We start from the raw sequence: 19,270 nt of genomic DNA, 5'->3' as shown, positions 1-19,270 counted from the left end.
GATTGTGATCCCGCTATATAGAATGCTAGTGAGACCACATTTGGAATACTGTGTTCAGTTCTGGAGACCTCACCTACAAAAAGATATTGACAAAATTGAACGGGTCCAAAGACGGGCTACAAGAATGGTGGAAGGTCTTAAGCATAAAACGTATCAGGAAAGACTTAATGAACTCAATCTGTCTAGTCTGGAGGACAGAAGGAAAAGGGGGGACATGATCGAAACATTTAAATATATTAAAGGGTTAAACAAGGTCCAGGAGGGAAGTGTTTTTAAAAGGAAAGTGAACACAAGAACAAGGGGACACAATCTGAAGTTAGTTGGGGGAAAGATCAAAAGCAACATGAGAAAATATTATTTTACTGAAAGAGTAGTAGATCCTTGGAACAAACTTCCAGCAGACGTTGTAGATAAATCCACAGTAACTGAATTTAAACATGCCTGGGATAAACATATATCCATCCTAAGATAAAATACAGAAAATAGTATAAGGGCAGACTAGATGGACCAGGAGGTCTTTTTCTGCCGTCAGACTTCTATGTTTCTGTTTTTCTATGTTTCTATTAAGATGGTATTAAGAAATCTGTCTTGGAAGTTCTTTCCAAAATCCAAACTTTTATCCAGTTTCTCCTATAGCAGGTGATTCTCAAAAAAAAAAAAAAAGAGGACTGTTTACTTCAGTTGTCTTCCACAAAATCCTTGAATCAGTCCTTTTATGGGAATTAGATTTATTTTCCACACACTATATGTATGAATTTCCCCCTTCTGGCTTTTTCCATAAATAAGAATTCTGTTTTCACAAAAACCCCTTCCCACTTCCAATGCATTTCTCCCGTTTTTCTCCCGCGTGTACTCTTTTATGGGAATTTAGATGACTTTTCAACCGGAAGTACTTACCACACTCTGTGCATTGATAGAGTTTCTCCCCTGTGTGGATACTAATGTGTTTAGTAAGAGAACCTCTTGTAACAAAACTCTTTCCACATTCATTGCATATATAGGGCTTCGACCCTGAATGGATCCTTTTGTGACAAGTCAGGTGGCTGTTGTGACTGAAACTCTTCCCACACTCCATACATTTATACGGTTTCTCTCCTGTGTGGATCCTTTTATGGGAAGTAAGGGAATCACGATAACTAAAGCTCTTTCCACATTCCAGGCACCTGTAGGGTTTCTCTCCGGTGTGGATCCTTCTATGAGAGGTCAGGTGGCCATACCAACTGAAGGCCTTACCACAGTCCATGCATTTATAAGGTTTTTCCCCCGAGTGGATCCTTTTATGGTAAGCAAGTACACTACTCTTACTGAAGCTCTTCCCACAGTCAAGGCATTGATAGGGTTTTTCTCCCGTATGGAGCTTTTTATGATAATTAAAAGAACTGTTTATACTGAAGCTTTTCCCACATTCGGTACACTTAAAGGGTTTCTCTCCTGTATGGATCCTTTTGTGGGAAGCCAGGTCACTGCCTCGGATGAAGCTCTTCCCACACTCTGCGCATTTATAGGGTTTTTCTCCCATATGGATCCTTTTATGATATCTAAGAGAACTGTTCATGCTAAAGCTTTTCCCACACTCGATACATTTATAAGGTTTCTCTCCCGAGTGGATCCTTTTGTGAGAGGTCAGGGAACTGTTCATACTGAAGCTCTTCCCACAATCCGTACATTTATAGGGTTTTTCCCCGGTGTGCATTCTTTTATGGGAGGTCAGGTGATTGCTGTTGCTGAAACCCTTCCCACATATCGTGCATATAAAGGGTTTTTCTCCTGTGTGGACCCGTTTATGGGACGTAAGCTGGCTGCTGTGGCTGAACCTCTTCCCACACTCTAAGCATTGATAGGGTTTTTCTCCCGTATGGACCCTCTGATGAGACGCGAGGGAACTTTTCATACTGAAGCTTTTCCCACAGACTGTGCATTGATAGGGTTTTTCTCCTGTGTGAATTCTTTGATGAGAAGTAAGAGAACTTTTCATACTGAAGCTTCTTCCACATTCCAGGCACTGAAAAGGTTTCTCTCCAGTATGAACCCTTGTGTGGGAAGTAAGAGAACTGTTCATACTGAAGCTTTTCCCGCACTCTAAGCATTGATAAGGTTTCTCTCCCGTATGGATCCTTTTATGAGAAGTAAGAGAACTGTTCATACTGAAGCTTTTCCCACATTGCAGGCATTGATATGGTTTCTCCCCTGTGTGAATCCTCTTGTGAGAAGTCAAGTGTCCGTGCCAATTAAACGTCTTTCCGCAATCTGTGCATTCGTAAGGCTTTTCCCCTGTATGGGTCCTTTGGTGAGAGGTCAGGTGATCTCTGTTCCCAAAGCTTTTCCCACACTCCAGGCATTGGTACGGTTTTTCCCCGGTGTGGATCCTTTTATGGGAAGTAAGGGAACTTTTCATACTGAAGCTTTTCCCGCAATCTGTGCATTGATAAGGTTTCTCTCCCGTGTGGATCCTTTTATGGATGGTCAGGTAACTGCCGCTGCTGAAGCTCTTCCCACACTCCAAGCATTGATAGGGTTTTTCTCCCGTATGGGTCTTTTTAGGATAAGTAAGGGAACTAATCAAACTGGAACTGTTTCGCCTATCCGCACATTTATAGGAACTCTTCTTCACGTGGATCGTTTTATGGGGAATAGTGTTGCTATTATTGCTATCGCACTTTTTAATTCCATAGTCATTGCTAATCATAGATTTTCCTTTGAACATGTCCTTACTCCCTTGAGCGTTGTGCGTATTGCTTCCCTTGAAAAAGCATTGGGTCAGAAAATGATCAGTGTCACGGATGTAAGTTTGGCTTTTTTCATGTGTCCTCATTCCCCATTTATCTGCAGATGTTTCTTCTGGGATTTCAATTTTTATTATTTGCAATGGCACCAGATTTGGCTCTTGGTAATTCTTATTCTTCTGCTCATCAACTGCTTGGGGGGGGAGGGAGAGAAAGAAAATCAGAAATGTCAGATGTCCAATGACAGAATATACATATACAGTGATACCTTGTCTTACGAACGCCTCTTCTAATGAACTTTTCGAGATACGAACCCGGTGTTTAAGATTTTTTTGCCTCTGAAAGGGTATCTTTTGAAGAAAGAAAAGGGAGAGGTGGCTTAAAGGGGGAAAGAGTTTGCAGAGAACAGCGTGCTTGCAGAGGCACTGAAAGGGTGTCTTTTGAAGAAAGAAAAGGGAGGGGCGGCTTGGAGGGGGAAAGAGTTTGCAGAGAACAGCGTGCTTGCAGAGGCACTGAAAGGGTGTCTTTTGAAGAAAGAAAAGGGAGGGGCGGCTTGGAGGGGGAAAGAGTTTGCAGAGAACAGCGTGCTTGCAGAGGCACTGAAAGGGTGTCTTTTGAAGAAAGAAAAGGGAGGGGCGGCTTGGAGGGGGAAAGAGTTTGCAGAGAACAGCGTGCTTGCAGAGGCACTGAAAGGGTGTCTTTTGAAGAAAGAAAAGGGAGGGGCGGCTTGGAGGGGGAAAGAGTTTGCAGAGAACAGCGTGCTTGCAGAGGCACTGAAAGGGTGTCTTTTGAAGAAAGAAAAGGGAGGGGCGGCTTGGAGGGGGAAAGAGTTTGCAGAGAACAGCGTGCTTGCAGAGGCACTGAAAGGGTGTCTTTTGAAGAAAGAAAAGGGAGGGGCGGCTTGGAGGGGGAAAGAGTTTGCAGAGAACAGCATGCTTGCAGAGGCACTGAAAGGGTGCCTTTTGAAGAAAGAAAAGGGAGGGGCGCCCCCCTTGCATTTCTTCCTTCCCACTCACCCTTTAGCCTAGCCTTGCTTCTTCCACCAGCCCCCTTTAGCTGCTCCTCCCTGCCCTCTGTTCGCCTCCCTGCCCTCTGTTCGCCTCCCTTCTAAAGTTTGGGATTTTCCTGAAGGATTTGCACGCATTATTTGCTTTTACATTGATTCCTATGGGAAACATTGTTTCGTCTTACGAACTTTTCACCTTACGAACCTCCTCCTGGAACCAATTAAGTTCGTATCATGAGGTACCACTGTAATTGCAAAATAATTTGTGAACTCTCAGGTTTTGTAAATATTTTATATCTTTTCATGGGACAACGCTGAAGAAATGACACGTGGCTATAATGTAAAGTAGTGAGTTTATAGCTTGTATAACAGTGTAAATGTGTAAATGTGCCTTCCCCTCCAAAAAATGCAACGCACAGCAATTAATGTCTAAACTGTTGGCAACAAAAGTGGGTACACCCCTAAGTGGTAGTGTCCAAATGGGGCTCAAAGGGAGGCGCCGGCGGTAGACCCAGGTGGTGGGACAAGGAAAGGGAGCCGTGGCTGACACCCCCCCGCCCGCCACGGATGTGCCAGTGCCGAGCCAAGCCTCCCCACCCCCTGGCGAGCTGGCAGGGGGATGGGGAGCTACGGATTGGAGCTGGAGAAGAAAAGCTCGAACTGGCTGCCAAGAATAAGAACTCTACTCTCCAACGCCGGCAGATGTGAGTGGAGGGTGTTGGTCGGTGGTTTGGCGGCAGAGGTTCAGTGTTTGAGACAGGAGCCCCAGGCTACAACCAGGCTACAACTGAGCTGGCCAGTGAGAGTAGCCGGCGGGAAAGGTGGTGCCCAAGACGCAGACTGGAACGGATTTGAGCAGGAGAAGAAAATGGGGACATTCAAAATAAAAACCTTTGCCATCCTCCACACTTTCGTCGCTCCCCGCCCCCAACTCCAACGCCCAGCTCCGTTGCGCGGCCTTGGTAAAGGCTGCACGGGGGGGGGGGTTCTTGCACGTGTGCATGTATAAAATCTCGTGTGCTTCCGTGGGCTGGATAAACGGACTCAGCGGACCGTAGTTCGGGGACCGCTGCTATAGATATATACTTGCTCAAGAGCAGGCAATAGAATTTAACTTTTAGGGCTCACAGTAAAATATGACAATATCTTAAATCTTAAAATAATAGGAGAAAATATGGTGATAAGGTAAGTGAAATAAGGAAAGAAAACATTTATACAGATCTCCCAAGGTGTAAATAAGCTGTTCCAATGACACCTTACTCTGACTTAAGTTTTCTTCCAGAGGAGCCCTTACCTAAGGAAGCCACCATCCCAGATGTTTGCATCATGACTTCTTCATACAGGGCTTTCTGGCTGGGATCAAGCAGCAACCACTCTTCACTGTTGAAATGGACAGCCACCTCCCCAAAGGACACAGGATCCTAAAGGAAAAAGTCCTATGAGCAGACTTGGGAAGAATTTAGAAGATTTCCTTTCTTCTGCAAATAGAAACATAGAAGTCTGACGGCAGACAAATACCTCATGGTCCATCTAGTCTTCCCTTATACTATTTTCTGTATTTTATCTTAGGATGGATATATGTTTATCCCGGGCATGTTTAAATTCAGTTACTGTGGATTTACCAACCACGTCTGCTGGAAGTTTGTTCCAAGGATCTACTACTGTTTCAGTAAAATAATATTTTCTCATGTTGCTTTTGATCCTTCCCCCAACTAACTTCAGATTGTGCAGAATGCAGCTGCGAGAGCAATCATGGGCTTCCCTAAATATGCCCATGTCACACCAACACTCCGCAGTCTGCATTGACTACCGATCAGTTTCTGGTCACAATTCAAAGTGTTGGTCATGACCTTTAAAGCCCTACATGGCATGGGACCAGATTACCTCCGGAACCGCCTGTCATGACCTCTTCTGGAAGTGAATTCCATCAACCAAGGACCCTCTGGGTGAAGAAATATTTCCCTTGATTTGTCCTCACTTTCCTACCTATGAGTTTAGAGAGGGCCCCCTCGTCCTAGTATTGTGTGATAGAGAAAATAATTTTTCTCTACCCGCCTTTTCTATCCCATGCATGATTTTATTTATTTATTGGATTTGTATGCCGCCCCTCTCCGGAGACTTGGGGCGGCTAACAGCAATAATAAAACAGCATATAATACAAATCCAATACTAAAAACTATTAAAAACCCATTATTATAAAAACCAAACATACATACAGACATACCATGCATAAAATTGTAAAGGCCTAGGGGGAAAGAGTATCTCAATTCCCCCATGCCTGGCGGCACTGGTGGGTTTTAAGTAGCTTATGAAAGGCAAGGAGGGTGGGGGCAATTCTGATCTCTGGAGGGAACTGGTTCCAGAGGGTCGGGGCCACCACAGAGAAGGCTCTTCCCCTAGGTCCCACCAAGCGGCATTGTTTAGTTGACGGGACCCGGAGAAGAGCCACTCTGTGGGACCTAACTGGTCGCTGGGATTCGTGCAGCAGAAGGCGGTCCCTGAGATAATCTGGTCCGGTGCCATGAAGGGCTTTATAGGTCATAACCAACACTTTGAATTGTGACCGAAAACTGATCGGCAACTGACTTTGATCAAGTCACCAAGTCACTAAGTCAAGTACTTGGGTTTTTAAATGTTATATTGTGGTTTTACTGTTTGCAACCCAGAGTCCGTAAGGAGTTGGGTGGCCTATACATTTAATAAAATTCAAAAAATTCAAATTTTAGAAATGTTAGAATTGCGGGGGCGGGAGGTAGTGAATGATGAATAAAGATATTAAGGGAGGGGAGGGAGCAATACGGCTTAGAATTAAGAGGCATGAGAGTCAATAAATATTCTGGAAGTTAAGCTATAGCAGTTAAGTTGGGAATAAAACCTAAAAAGTAATTGGTGGTAGACCCAGGAGACAAAACAAGATTTGGAAGAGGCAGCATTAAGTGAGTAACATATACTCAGAGTAAAGAGTTATATAGAGATGGATTGGGATAAGAAACACTCAGGATACGGTCAAGAGGGAGAAAGAGGAAGTATTTTTAATATTATATTTGTTATTGTATATTGTTTTATTGCTGCTGTGAGCCGCCCCGAGTCTGTGGAGAGGGGCGGCATACAAATCTAAAAAATAATAATAATAAAAAGTAGAAAGGTGAAGGGAGGGAAGAAGAAGTAGAGGGGGAAGTAGTAGTAGGAGAGAAATAGTAAGGAAGTAGAAGGAGGAATTGGAGATAGAAGGAGGGGAATGAACTATCATGTTTTAAGTCCAACCACATATTACCACTAAAGAATTCAACAACTTTCCAAAACAGTCTTGAGAGACAGACCAAGTGTGACTGATCGCTAGTTTGAATCCTAATTTCTGTTATGTATACTCCTGTTCAGTTTGGGGATTTCACAGATTCTGATTCAAATTGTGTTTATGAATTAGTGGCAGGTCCTGATTTACAGGCAGAAGAAGAAGGGGGAGACCAACCACAGGACGTTTCTATGAGTTTAGATTCCATTGAAAGTGAGATAGATGTCAGATGGGTAAATCCGTCTTCAGACGCTTACAGAGACAGAGGGAGCAAGTGTCAGGGAAGAAATATTAAGGAGAGGAACGGGTTAATACGGTAAATGATTTAGCTTTACTAGATAAATGGTCAAAGCAATGGAAACTGCAGTTTAATGTTTCCAAATGTAAAATAATGCACTTGGGGAAAAGGAATCCTCAATCTGAGTATTGCATTGGCAGTTCTGTGTTAGCAAATACTTCAGAAGAAAAGGATTTAGGGGTCGTGATTTCTGAGAGTCTCAAAATGGGTGAACAGTGCAGTCAGGCGGTAGGGAAAGCAAATAGGATGCTTGGCTGCATAGCTAGAGGTATAACAAGCAGGAAGAGGGAGATTATGATCCCGCTATATAGAGTGCTGGTGAGACCACATTTGGAATACTGTGTTCAGTTTATTATTTATTTATTTATTAATCAGATTTGTATGCCGCCCCTCTCCGTAGACTCGGGGTGGCTAACAACAATAATAATACAATGTATTATTCAGTTCTGGAGACCTCACCTACAAAAAGATATTGACAAAATTGAACGGGTCCAAAGACGGGCTACAAGAATGGTGGAAGGTCTTAAGCATAAAACGTATCAGGAAAGACTTCATGAACTCAATCTCTAGAGTCTGGAGGACAGAAGGAAAAGGGGGGACATGATCAAAACATGAGAAAATATTATTCGACTGAAAGAGTAGTAGATCCTTGGAATAAACTTCCAGCAGACATGGTAGATAAATCCACAGTAACTGAATTTAAACATGCCTGGGATAAACATATATCCATCCTAAGATAAAATACAGAAAATAGTATAAAGGCAGACTAGATGGACCATGAGGTCTTTTTCTGCCGTCTATGTTTCTAATTAATTAATTAATTTGTCATGTCCGGGTGTCAGCGGAGAAGAAGGGTGGAGTTTTCCATTCTGCTATAAATCAATATGGAGGTGCCTTTCTCCGGCTCTGAAAGTAAGCTTTGTTTTATGTGTCTTTTAACTGCAGTTTTTATTACTCTGGGCTAATGCTGCCTTAGCCATAAATCTTAAGATGAAGGGAGGAATGCTCGGAGAATGTTTTATGTTGATTTAACTTCTAAAGACTGAGATAAAAGTGATTGCCTGCTGATGATGCAGTTTGTAATAAAAAAAAGAAAAATACAGATGATATTTTTGTTTTATAAATCTCTGCATTCAGTAAGCCTTTATTCCAATTGACAGAGGCTCTAGCCGGAAGCCAGAACAATTTCTCTGTCCCATGTTGCTCAGGAACAGCAGTATCATATGCTGAGATTTCAAATGACCCCAAAGCAATCTTCAACGGCTCCCAAATATTAGCCCCAGATATTTTCTTACCTACCTGAGCTGGAAGTTCAGCTGCTGTTTTAGCTCCACCTGTACAAAGAGAGGAACCAATGAACAACGGTGGCTCCATTTTGTTCCCTGGGAAGGACAAATGCGATAAAAACAGGAAAGGGATTAACTCCCATTTTTGGAGCTTGAAGACAGGACTAAGTACTGTATTTCCTTTTGTCCTAGAGAGGAAACCTCTACCTCTCACTCCTATGCTTTGCCTCAGTGGCCTTTCAAATGCTCCATACTGAGAGTCAAGAATCAAAGAAGCCCACAGCCCCAATATACACTGGAGAACAAACCACAATTGCATTGCTCTCCTAATCTTTTGGGAAGGGAGGAGACAAGGAGTCCTCAGAGAGGGGCGGCATATAAATCTGATAAATACATTAATAAATCAATACTCTTGGCAAACAAAAAATAGAAGCATAGAAGACTGACGGTAGAAAAAGACCTCCTGGTCCATCTAGTCTGCCCTTATACTATTTCCTGTATTTTATCTTAGGATGGATCTAGGTTTATCCCAGCCATGTTTAAATTCAGTTACTGTGGATTTACCAACCACGTCTGCTGGAAGTTTGTTCCAAGGATCTACTACTCTTTCAGTAGAATAATATTTTCTCATGTTGCTTTTGATCTTTCCCCCAACTAACTTCAGATTGTGTCCCCTTGTTCTTGTGTTCACTTTCCTATTAAAAACACCCCTCCTGGACCTTATTTAACCCTTTCACATATTTAAATGTTTCAATCATGTCCCCCCTTTTCCTTCTGTCCTCCAGACTCTACAGATTGAGTTCATGAAGTCTTTCCTGATACGTTTTATGCTTAAGACCTTCCACCATTCTTGTAGCCCGTCTTTGGACCCGTTCAATTTTGTCAATATCTTTTTGTAGGTGAGGTCTCCAGAATTGAACACAGTATTCCAAATGTGGTCTCACCAGCGCTCTATATAAGGGGATCACAATCTCCCTCTTCCTGCTTGTTATACCTCTAGCTATGCAGCCAAGCATCCTACTTGCTTTTCCTACCGCCCGACCACACAGCTCACCCATTTTGAGACTGTCAGAAATCACTACCCCTAAATCCTTCTCTTCTGAAGTTTTTGCTAACACAAACTTTTTTATTTATTTATTTATTGGTTGATTGATTGATTGATTGGATTTGTATGCCGCCCCTCTCCGTAGACTTGGGGCGGCATACAAACTGCCAAAACAATACTCAGATTGTGTTGTGATTCCATCTGAGGCTCCTCAGGGAACGGCTGAACCTCTGCCGGCTCCATCCTCAGAGGGGGAGGATGAGGAACAGGAGGAGGAGGAGGAGGCCCAGGCAGACGGGGAGGAGGAATATCAGGCCGAGGGAGAGGGAGAACAGCCTGAGTCCCCCGGGATGGAGCTCTCCCCAGCAAGCAGCCTGGAGTCCTTAGCTGAGGATGCACAAGCCATCATCGATCACAGGCAGAGAAGAGCAGCCCAGCGAAGGGGACAATTAGCCAGGTATTTCCAGCACTAAATAGGCAACAGCTGGGTTTGGGTGTGGTTCTCCCCAGAAAGGCTGAAAAGGCAGGCCCACCCTTCCTGTAATTGTGGAGTATTATCTTTGGGAGTCCTGGGACCTGGCTGTGCTCTTTGGCGTCTCTGAATGTGGCTTGTGGCCTTGAAAGCTGAAACCTTGGGGGGAGGCGTGGGTCTTATTCTCTACAGAGGTGTGTGTGCCAGCAAGAAGTTTGTTGTATTGTCTGGCCGTCATGACTCTGCTGTGAAGCCTCCTAACAACCCTGTTTGTAAGAACAGTTTTGTCTCTGTGTTTGTTTTCCCAACTATAAAGTGCCTTTGCTTTTACCAGCGTGTCTGGCTGCTTTTTCCAGTTGGTGTTGAAGTCTGGGGGCACCCAGACAGAACAGATTGAGGATTCCTTTTCCCCAAGTGCATTATTTTACATTTGGAAACACAAAACTGCAGTTTCCATTGCTTTGACCATTTATCAAAACATTCACTCAAGCAACATTTGTCCTCTCCCCATTGCCTGCACCCTGAAACATTGCCTGTATCCCAAAAAGACAAATCCCAGTGAAATTCTGGCACCCCCGAAACAGGTAACACACAAAGCCTCTGCAACAGAATTCACTCAAAATTACCGTGGTTTTTTGGACTATAAGATGCACCAGTGTAAAAGATGCACCAAGATTTCAAAGAGATAAGTAAATTTTAAGAAGTTTTTTGTCCTCCCTGTCCCCATTCTGCAAGCCTCTGCGCACCCCATTTTTTGCAAAAATGGATCACATTTAATCTGTTTTTTGCAAAAATGAGGTGGACAGAGGATTTGGGAGGCCTGTAGAGAGCTCCTGTGGGCTTGGGGAAGGCAAAAATGCTCCTCTTTTGCAAAAAAATTGCCCCGATTTTGCCGAGTTTTCTGCAAAAAAATGATTGATTGATTGATTGATTGATTGATTGATTGGATTTGTATGCCGCTCCTCTCCGTAGACTCGGGGTGGCTAACAGCAATCATAAAACAGCGTACAATAATAATCCAATACTAAAAACGATTAAAAACCCATTAATATAAAAAACCAAACATACATACAGACTTACCATGCATAAAATTGTAAAGGCCTAGGGGGAAAAAGGAATCTTAATTCCCCCATGCCTGGTGGCAGAGGTGGGTTTTAAGTAGCTTACAAAAGGCAAGGAGGGTGGGGGCAATTCTAATCTCCGGGGGGGGAGTTGGTTCCAAAGGGCTGGGGCTGCCAGAGAGAAGGCTCTTCCCCTGGGTCACGACAAGCGGCATTGTTTAGTCGACGGGACCCGGAGAAGACCCACTCTGTGAGACCTAACTGGTCACTGGGATTCGTGCAGCAGAAGGCGGTCCCTGAGATAATCTGGTCCGGTGCCATGAAGGGCTTTATAGGTCATAACCAACACTTTGAATTGTGACCGGAAACTGATCGGCAACCAATGCAAACTGCGGAGTGTTGGTGTAACATGGGCATATTTGGGAAAGCCCATGATTGCTCTCGCAGCTGCATTCTACACGATCTGAAGTTTCCGAACACTCTTCAGAGGTAGCCCCATGTAGAGAGCATTACAGTAGTCGAACCTCGAGGTAATGAAGGCATGAGTGACTGTGAGCAGTGACTCACGATCCAGGTAGGGCCGCAACTGGTGCACCAGGCGAACCTGGGCAAACGTCCCCCTCGCCACAGCTGAAAGATGGTTCTCTAATGTGATCTGTGGATCGAGGAGGATGCCCAAGTTGCGGTCCCTCTCTGAGGAGGTCAATAATCCCCCCCCCCGGGTTATGGATGGACAGATGGAATTGTCCTTGGGAGGCAAGACCAACAGCCACTCCGTCTTATCAGGGTTGAGTTTGAGTCTGTTGACACCCATCCAGACCCCAACAGCCTCCAGGCACCGGCACATCCACTGCTTTGTTGACTGGACCTGGGGTGGAGATGTACAACTGGGTATCATCGGCATACTGAGAGGACATGAGAGGACACAGAGAATTAAGAACATCTAGAAGCTCTCTGGAAAGCCTCCAAACATGTAGAAAATTGCCTTACCCAACGAGACATCTTGACACTGAAGTTTCTCCTTGGAGATTCTCCCTTTGATACACAACATCTGAGTAGCGTTTGTGAGATCCACCTTTTCTTCGGAATAATTAGTCTTCATCTCCAGGACTGACCTTAGGATCTGGAATATTTGCAAAGAAGAATTAAGAGGGCAGGAGATAAAGAGCATCTGGATTTTCATTTTGTGCCCACGATGTCACATGTCCTCAGTGTCCATCGTTAAGGATAAAAGAGGATAGTGGAAGAATTGCTTCAAATGTAGAAACATAGAAGACTGACGACAGAAAAAGACCTCATGGTCCATCAAGTCTGCCCTTATACTATTTCCTGTATTTTATCTTAGGATGGATCTATGTGCAGTCAGGCGGTAGGGAAAGCAAGTAGGATGCTTGGCTGCATAGCTAGAGGTATAACAAGCAGGAAGAGGGAGATTATGATCCCACTATATAGAATGCTGGTGAGACCACATTTGGAATACTGTGTTCAGTTCTGGAGACCTCACCTACAAAAAGATATTGACAAAATTGAACGGGTCCAAAGACGGGCTACAAGAATGGTGGAAGGTCTTAAGCATAAAACGTATCAGGAAAGACTTAATGAACTCAATCTGTATAGTCTGGAGGACAGAAGGAAAAGGGGGGACATGATCGAAACATTTAAATATATTAAAGGGTTAAATAAGGTCCAGGAGGGAAGTGTTTTTAATAGGAAAGTGAACACAAGAACAAGGGGACACAATCTGAAGTTAGTTGGGGGAAAGATCAAAAGCAACATGAGAAAATATTATTCTACTGAAAGAGTAGTAGATCCTTGGAACAAACTTCCAGCAGATGTGGTAGATAAATCCACAGTAACTGAATTTAAACATGCCTGGGATAAACATATATCCATCCTAAGATAAAATACAGAAAATAGTATAAGGGCAGACTAGATGGACCATGAGGTCTTTTTCTGCCGTCAGACTTCTATGTTTCTATGTTTCTATGTTTCTATGTTTATCCCAGACATGTTTAAATTCAGTGACTGTGGATTTACCAACTACGTCTGCTGGATGTTTGTTCCAAGGATCTACTACTCTTTCAGTAAAATAATATTTTCTCATGTATCCTCTGGAATAAGACAAGAACAATTTCCTTAATTATGTTCTCTTATGGTGCATCTGGTATTGTATTGTATTTGGTATTCTATTGCTAATTGTGTATTGTATTTGATATTATACTGTATTGAGTTTTGTATCTGATATTGTATTGTGTATTGTATTTGGTATTGCATTATATTTGCATTGTATTTGATATTGTATTGTATTGTGTTGTATTGTATTTGATATTGTGCTGTATTGTATTTGATATTGTATTGTATTTGATAGTGTTGTATTGTATTGTACATTGGTTTTGGTATTATTTATTTATTGGACTTTTATGCTGCCCCTCTCCGAAGACTCGAGGCGGCTTACAACATATAAAAATAACAATATATAACATCCTGAATCCAATCAATAATTAATCAAAAAATCCAAAGACCGTAAAAACACTGATACCCATTCAAACCACTAAATCGCATAACTTTCGTTGGCCAGGGGCAGAAGTCTAATAGCCCAAGCCTGGCGACATAAATGAGTTTTGAGACTCTTATGGTAGGCAAGGAGGGTGGGGGCAGTGCAAATCTCCGGGGGGAGCTGATTCCAGAGGGTCAGGCCCCCCACAAAGAAGGCTCTTCCCCTAGGCCCTCCAAGCATCATTGTCTAGTTGACGGAACCTGGAGAAGGCCGACTCTGTGGGACCTGACTGGTTGCTGGGACTCATGCGGCAGAAGGCTGTCCCGCAGGTATTGTACTGAATGTAGATCTGTAGGTCAGTGGTTCAAATCTCATCACCGGCTCAAGGTTGACTCAGCCTTCCATCCTTCCGAGGTGGGTCAAATGAGGACCCGGATTGTGGGGGCAAGAGGCTGGCTGTGTTAAAAAGTGCTATTGCTAACATGTTGTAAGGCGCCCTTATCCAAAATCACATTGTCAGCAGCATACAAGGAAAATTTCTATAAACTTTTTTACAGATGGTATATGCCCCCATCGAGGCTAGCGAAGATTTACCCGACTTTACAAGACACCTGCTGAAAATGTAAAAAACAAAAAGGTTCCTTTTTTCACATGTGGTGGTCTTGTCCCAAAATTCAAAAAATATGGAAAACAATTCACAGATGGCTCATAGAAATAACTAACGAGGAGATAGAATACACTCCAGAAAGTATGCTTCTAGGAATCTGGAAAAGACACTATTCTAAGCAAACACTTTTTCTTATGACTCACATAAATGAATTTATACATGGTATGCTTGTATGCATGAGTGGTTTTTTAAATTGGGGTTTTTTAGATTGTTTTTAATATTAGATTTGTTTACATTGTCTTTTTAGACTGTTGTTAGCCGCCCCGAGTCTTTGGAGAGGGGCGGCATACAAATCTAATAAATAATAATAATAAAAAATAATAATAATAATAATAATAAATACTGCAGCTAGAATGTCGCTAGCGCAAATGTGGAAAAATGAACAGACCCCATCAGAGAGTTTAATTATTGAGAAAATATATAGGTGTAGAAATGGATGAAATTACAAACTCAATTAAGGGAATTAAAAGTAAAGAATTAAAACGAACATGGTACAAATGGCACAAATGGACTCTAAAGAAAAACTAAAAATGTAACAATGTGTAGTATCAGTATATATAAAAAGAATAGCAAATAACCTAAAATATTAATAGAAACGAAATACAAGCATTTTCTGTCTTTTCTTCTATGCTAAAAATGTATTCTACTTCTGGTATTTATATTGAAATGCATACAATTTTATAGAAGAGATAGGGAAATGAATGATATATACAAAAGGTAATTGAAATGAAACAGAATAAGATCTGCAAAACCCAAATGAAACAGATGAGAATTTTTTAAAAAAACAAGAAATAAACTTTTCAAAAAAAAGAAAGAAAAAGACAATTTAGAATTCAAGCAGGTTAAAATCCCAAGAGGAGATACCTCTCACCTGGCACCTCCCCTGTTCCCCCTTTTCTGCTTGGTTTAGCAGGAAGCCTTCGGCCAGGGCCACCGCCTGGCAAGTGGTCTTCGCTCGGCACTCCCGCACCCAGCGCTGTATCTCCCTGGGCAGGACGGCCACAAACTGCTCCAAGATCACCCGGTCCAACATCTGAGCCTTGGTGTGCTTCTCTGGCTGCAACCATCCGCAGCAAAGGTGGTGAAGCCGGCCGCAAAGCTCTCGCGGCCCTTCGGCCTCCCGAAAGAGGCTGTTCCTGAAGCGCCAGTGCTGGATCTCAGGAGTGAAGGCTGCCTTCTCTGGGACCTTCTGCCTCGGCGGCCCTGCCCAGAGCTCCCTAGAGCTCCCAGGCCGAGCGGCGAGAGGGTCTTTCCCTGCTCCTTTCCTTATTGGGTGGACTGCATCCATTTTGGCCTCTTCTGTGACAGGGATCCAGAAGGGCCCTGCGGATCTCCCTGGGCTTCCACTCCAGAGGTCTTTTCAGTCCTGCGGTCCGAAGGAATCGCACGGGGAAGATTTTCAAGCGGTTCAGTTCTCAAAGAGGCCTCCGACGTTTACGTCTGCGGAGGAAAAGAAAGGAAAATTCAACCCTTACTGCGACAAATATTCTCCCGACTGCTCTCCTTCAGAAATTATTTTTGTTTTAATTTGATTAAAACAAAAAGAGGACAAAGTGACATTTCGGAAGGAGGAGGGCCCAAAAAGTGATAACACAACTACTCTACAAAAAGATCTGAACTGTATTTCTGAGTGGTCCAACACATGACCTGTGGACTTCAACTCCCAGAATTCCTGAGCCCATCATGCTAGCTCAGGAATTCTGGGAATTGAAGTCCACATGAATGGGCAACAAGTGGTCAAAATAGGAAGCTCCATATCCACCCCGGTCCCTGTTAAAAGCGGAGTCCCCCAAGGTAGCGTACTGGGACCTACGCTCTTCATTCTCTATGTCAACGACCTTTGCGATCTCATCACAAGCAACTGTGTTCTTTTTGCAGATGATGTAAAACTCTTCAACACCACCAATAACACAACTACTCTACAAAAAGACCTAGACTCGGTTTCTGACTGGTCCAACACATGGCAACTCCAAATCTCAACCAGCAAATGCTCTGTCCTACACATCGGCAAAAAGAATGTGAACTTCAAATACAAACTGAATCAACAAATTATCACAGATAATCCCCACTCGGTCAAGGACCTCAGAATACTAATAACTAAAGATCTAAGTGCCAAAGCCCATTGCAACAACATTGCTAAGAAGGCCTCAGGAGTTGTTAATCTAATCCTACCTAGCTTCTGCTCTGGAAATCTCACACTACTTACCAGAGCTTACAAAACCTTCGCCAGACCCATCCTCGAATACAGCTCATCTGTTTGGAACCCATATTGCATCTCAGACATTAACACCCTTGAAAATGTCCAAAGATACTTCACCAGAAGAGCCCTTCATTCCTCCACTTGAAAACAGAACACCCTACGAAACTAGACTTACAATCCTGGGTCTTGAAAGCTTAGAGCTAAGACGCCTCAAACATGTTCATATGCTGCAATGTCCTGCCTGTCAAAGACTACTTCAGCTTCAACCACAACAACACAAGAGCACACAACAGATTCAAGCTCAATATTAACCGCCCCAAACTTGACTGTAAAAAATATGACTTTAGTCATCAGGTTGTCGAAGCGTGGAACTCATTACCGGACTCTGTAGTATGATCTCCTAACCCCCAACATTTTACCCTTAGACTATCCATGGTTGACCTCTCCAGATTCCTAAGAGGTCAGTAAGGGGCATGCATAAGCGCACTAGAGTGCCTTCCGTCCTCTGTCCTATAGTCTCTCCTATATTTCCTCTCCTATATCCTCTATAACAGTGTTTCCCAACCTTGGTCACTTGAAGATATCTGGACTTCAACTCCCAGAATTCCCCAGCCAGCATTTGCTGGCTGGGGAATTCTGGGAGTTGAAGTCCAAATATCTTCAAGTGTCCAAGTTTGGGAAACACTGCTCTATAACCTTCATTGTGTATTGGACAAAATAAATAAATAAAAATAAAATTTAAAAAAACCAGATGTTTCAGTTTTAAGGTCTTTTCCTCTCTCCCTCTCAGCCCCTCCTCCCCTTGGAGACCACTCCTCATTTAGGGGGAGGGTCTTCTGCGAAAATGCAGCTGTGCTCCATTAACAGCAAGAAAAAAACATCGAGGGTCCTACAGAGAGGCCAGAAATGAATTCCGAGGCACAGAGAGAGCAGGACCTTTCCAATCTGACCCCAACCCAAAATAGCTAGAAATGGAACCCTTTGCAAAAGGGGCGGGAGTGCCAGGCTTTTTTAATTATATTTTTTAAAAATTTTTGCTAGGGATGCTGCGAAGCAAACCTGGTTCGTGCCCAATGTGAGGCTTCCCATCCACCCTGCAATACCGGATCCCAATGCATGCAAAGCCTCGAGAGACTCAGTCCAGGCAAAGAGACTCAGTCCGGCGTCCTTCCATCTCTCCACCGGCTGAGTGAGACGGCTGGAGGGGCTCTATGGCTGGAAGGGGTGGGGCGCTTGCTCCCCGAGAGGTTCTGGCTCGCGGGACCCCCCCTCCCTCCAACCCGACCCCTACGAACCCCCAAAGCGCAGCTCTCCAAAGCGGTCCAGCCCAGCCCATGGCGAGGGTGGAGGAGCGTGCGCAATAGCGCAGACAGCGAGCTGGCCGCGGCGGCGAGCGCCCTCTGGTGGCACTTGCGGGCAGCGCCTGGGCGAGATCGTGACCGGCTCAATAGAACGGAAGAGAATTCTTTATTGCAGTGTTTTCCCAACCTTGGCAACTTGAAGATATTTGGACTTCAACTCCCAGAGTGCTGGCTGGGGAATTCCTAAATTCTCCTCGCTCTTTGGAAGGCGCTGTGGGGCAGCAGCTTCCATGGGTTCTGTCGGGCTCTCCCTGATCCTGCTGGGGGGCGCACTGGCCCAGATCTCCGGAAGCGAAGTGGGGAAAGAAACCCCCGATAAGGAGGGGGCTGAGAGGGGGAGGAAGGGGCTAGAGGGGGACTTCCGATGCCGGGGTGGGAGAGTGGAAAGAAAGGGGTTGGGGGTTTCCTTTGAAAAGGGTCGAGGGCAAGAGGGACAGGAGCCTGAAGACACCTCGATCACCGTGTGGTCTCCCTCCCTTCTCCACATCTCGTAGTGGGACGGGGCGGGGGGTCGCGGGAAGACAGCCGGTCAGGGGTGAGACCCAGCCCAGGTCCTCTCTCGCCTGCCCCTAGTGACTGGGTGGAAGTGGGACCTTCCGACCCGGATCCAGAGCTCCTAAAATCCAGTGGCATTTAAATGGCTTCAAGCTGAGACCTATGCAGTGGAAAAATAAAAAATAAAACAGCAAGTTTATTCAAAATCAGGCCAACGTACAGTTCCCCGTGTTGTGGTGACCCCCAACCATAAGTCTAGCACCAATTATCTCAACAGAGCTTTAAGCTGATTGGCAGGAAGGTCAGATGGACACCCCCACTGTAAACGCCTGATTGGTTAGATTGTAAAAATATGTTCCAAGGTGCCAAAATAGAAGCTTTAGCCGCCCCACCCCCAGTGAAACAGTCCTTCGCCCCCCCCCCCCCCAAAGGGGTCCCGAACCCTAGGTGGAGAACGTACAGTTTCTACAGAGGTACAACGCCTTCCAGGTGCCCCTGCGGTGTATTTGCTGCCTTCGGAGATGGATGGGTTACAACCAACGAGTGGTCTTTCTAGAGGGGCCGGAGGGTGGGACGACACCTTCCAGCGCCTCCCGGTGGCGCGCATGCTCAGAGCGCAGTGGCTCTTTTTGCCTCAGCTGAGGGAACCTGGCGTTGGGAAGGGGGCGGGGCGGAGGGAAGGAGAAAGCAGGAGGAGAGGAAACCTGAGGGAAGGGGAGCGAAGGGAAGAACCACCCTTCGTATTTTCTATTTCTCGGGGTTTTCAAATGTCACCTTTAGTGCAAGGTCTTGTGTATTATTGTGCATTGGACAAAATAAATAATATAATATAATATGATTTTATTGACCAAGTGTGATTGGACACAC

At 44.4% G+C, this 19,270-nt stretch overlaps 1 pseudogene; it reads right to left on the bottom strand.

Annotated features, from left to right (window-relative positions):
• Nucleotides 1-17,890, bottom strand: part of LOC139158541 (zinc finger protein 208-like) — a 48,659-nt pseudogene extending 30,769 nt beyond the window's left edge.
• Between the last annotated feature and the right edge of the window lie 1,380 nt (nucleotides 17,891-19,270).

Source organism: Erythrolamprus reginae, chromosome 2, assembly GCF_031021105.1.
Source record: "Erythrolamprus reginae isolate rEryReg1 chromosome 2, rEryReg1.hap1, whole genome shotgun sequence".
Lineage (NCBI taxonomy): Eukaryota > Metazoa > Chordata > Lepidosauria > Squamata > Dipsadidae > Erythrolamprus > Erythrolamprus reginae.
This window is presented reverse-complemented; position numbering and strand designations above follow the sequence as displayed.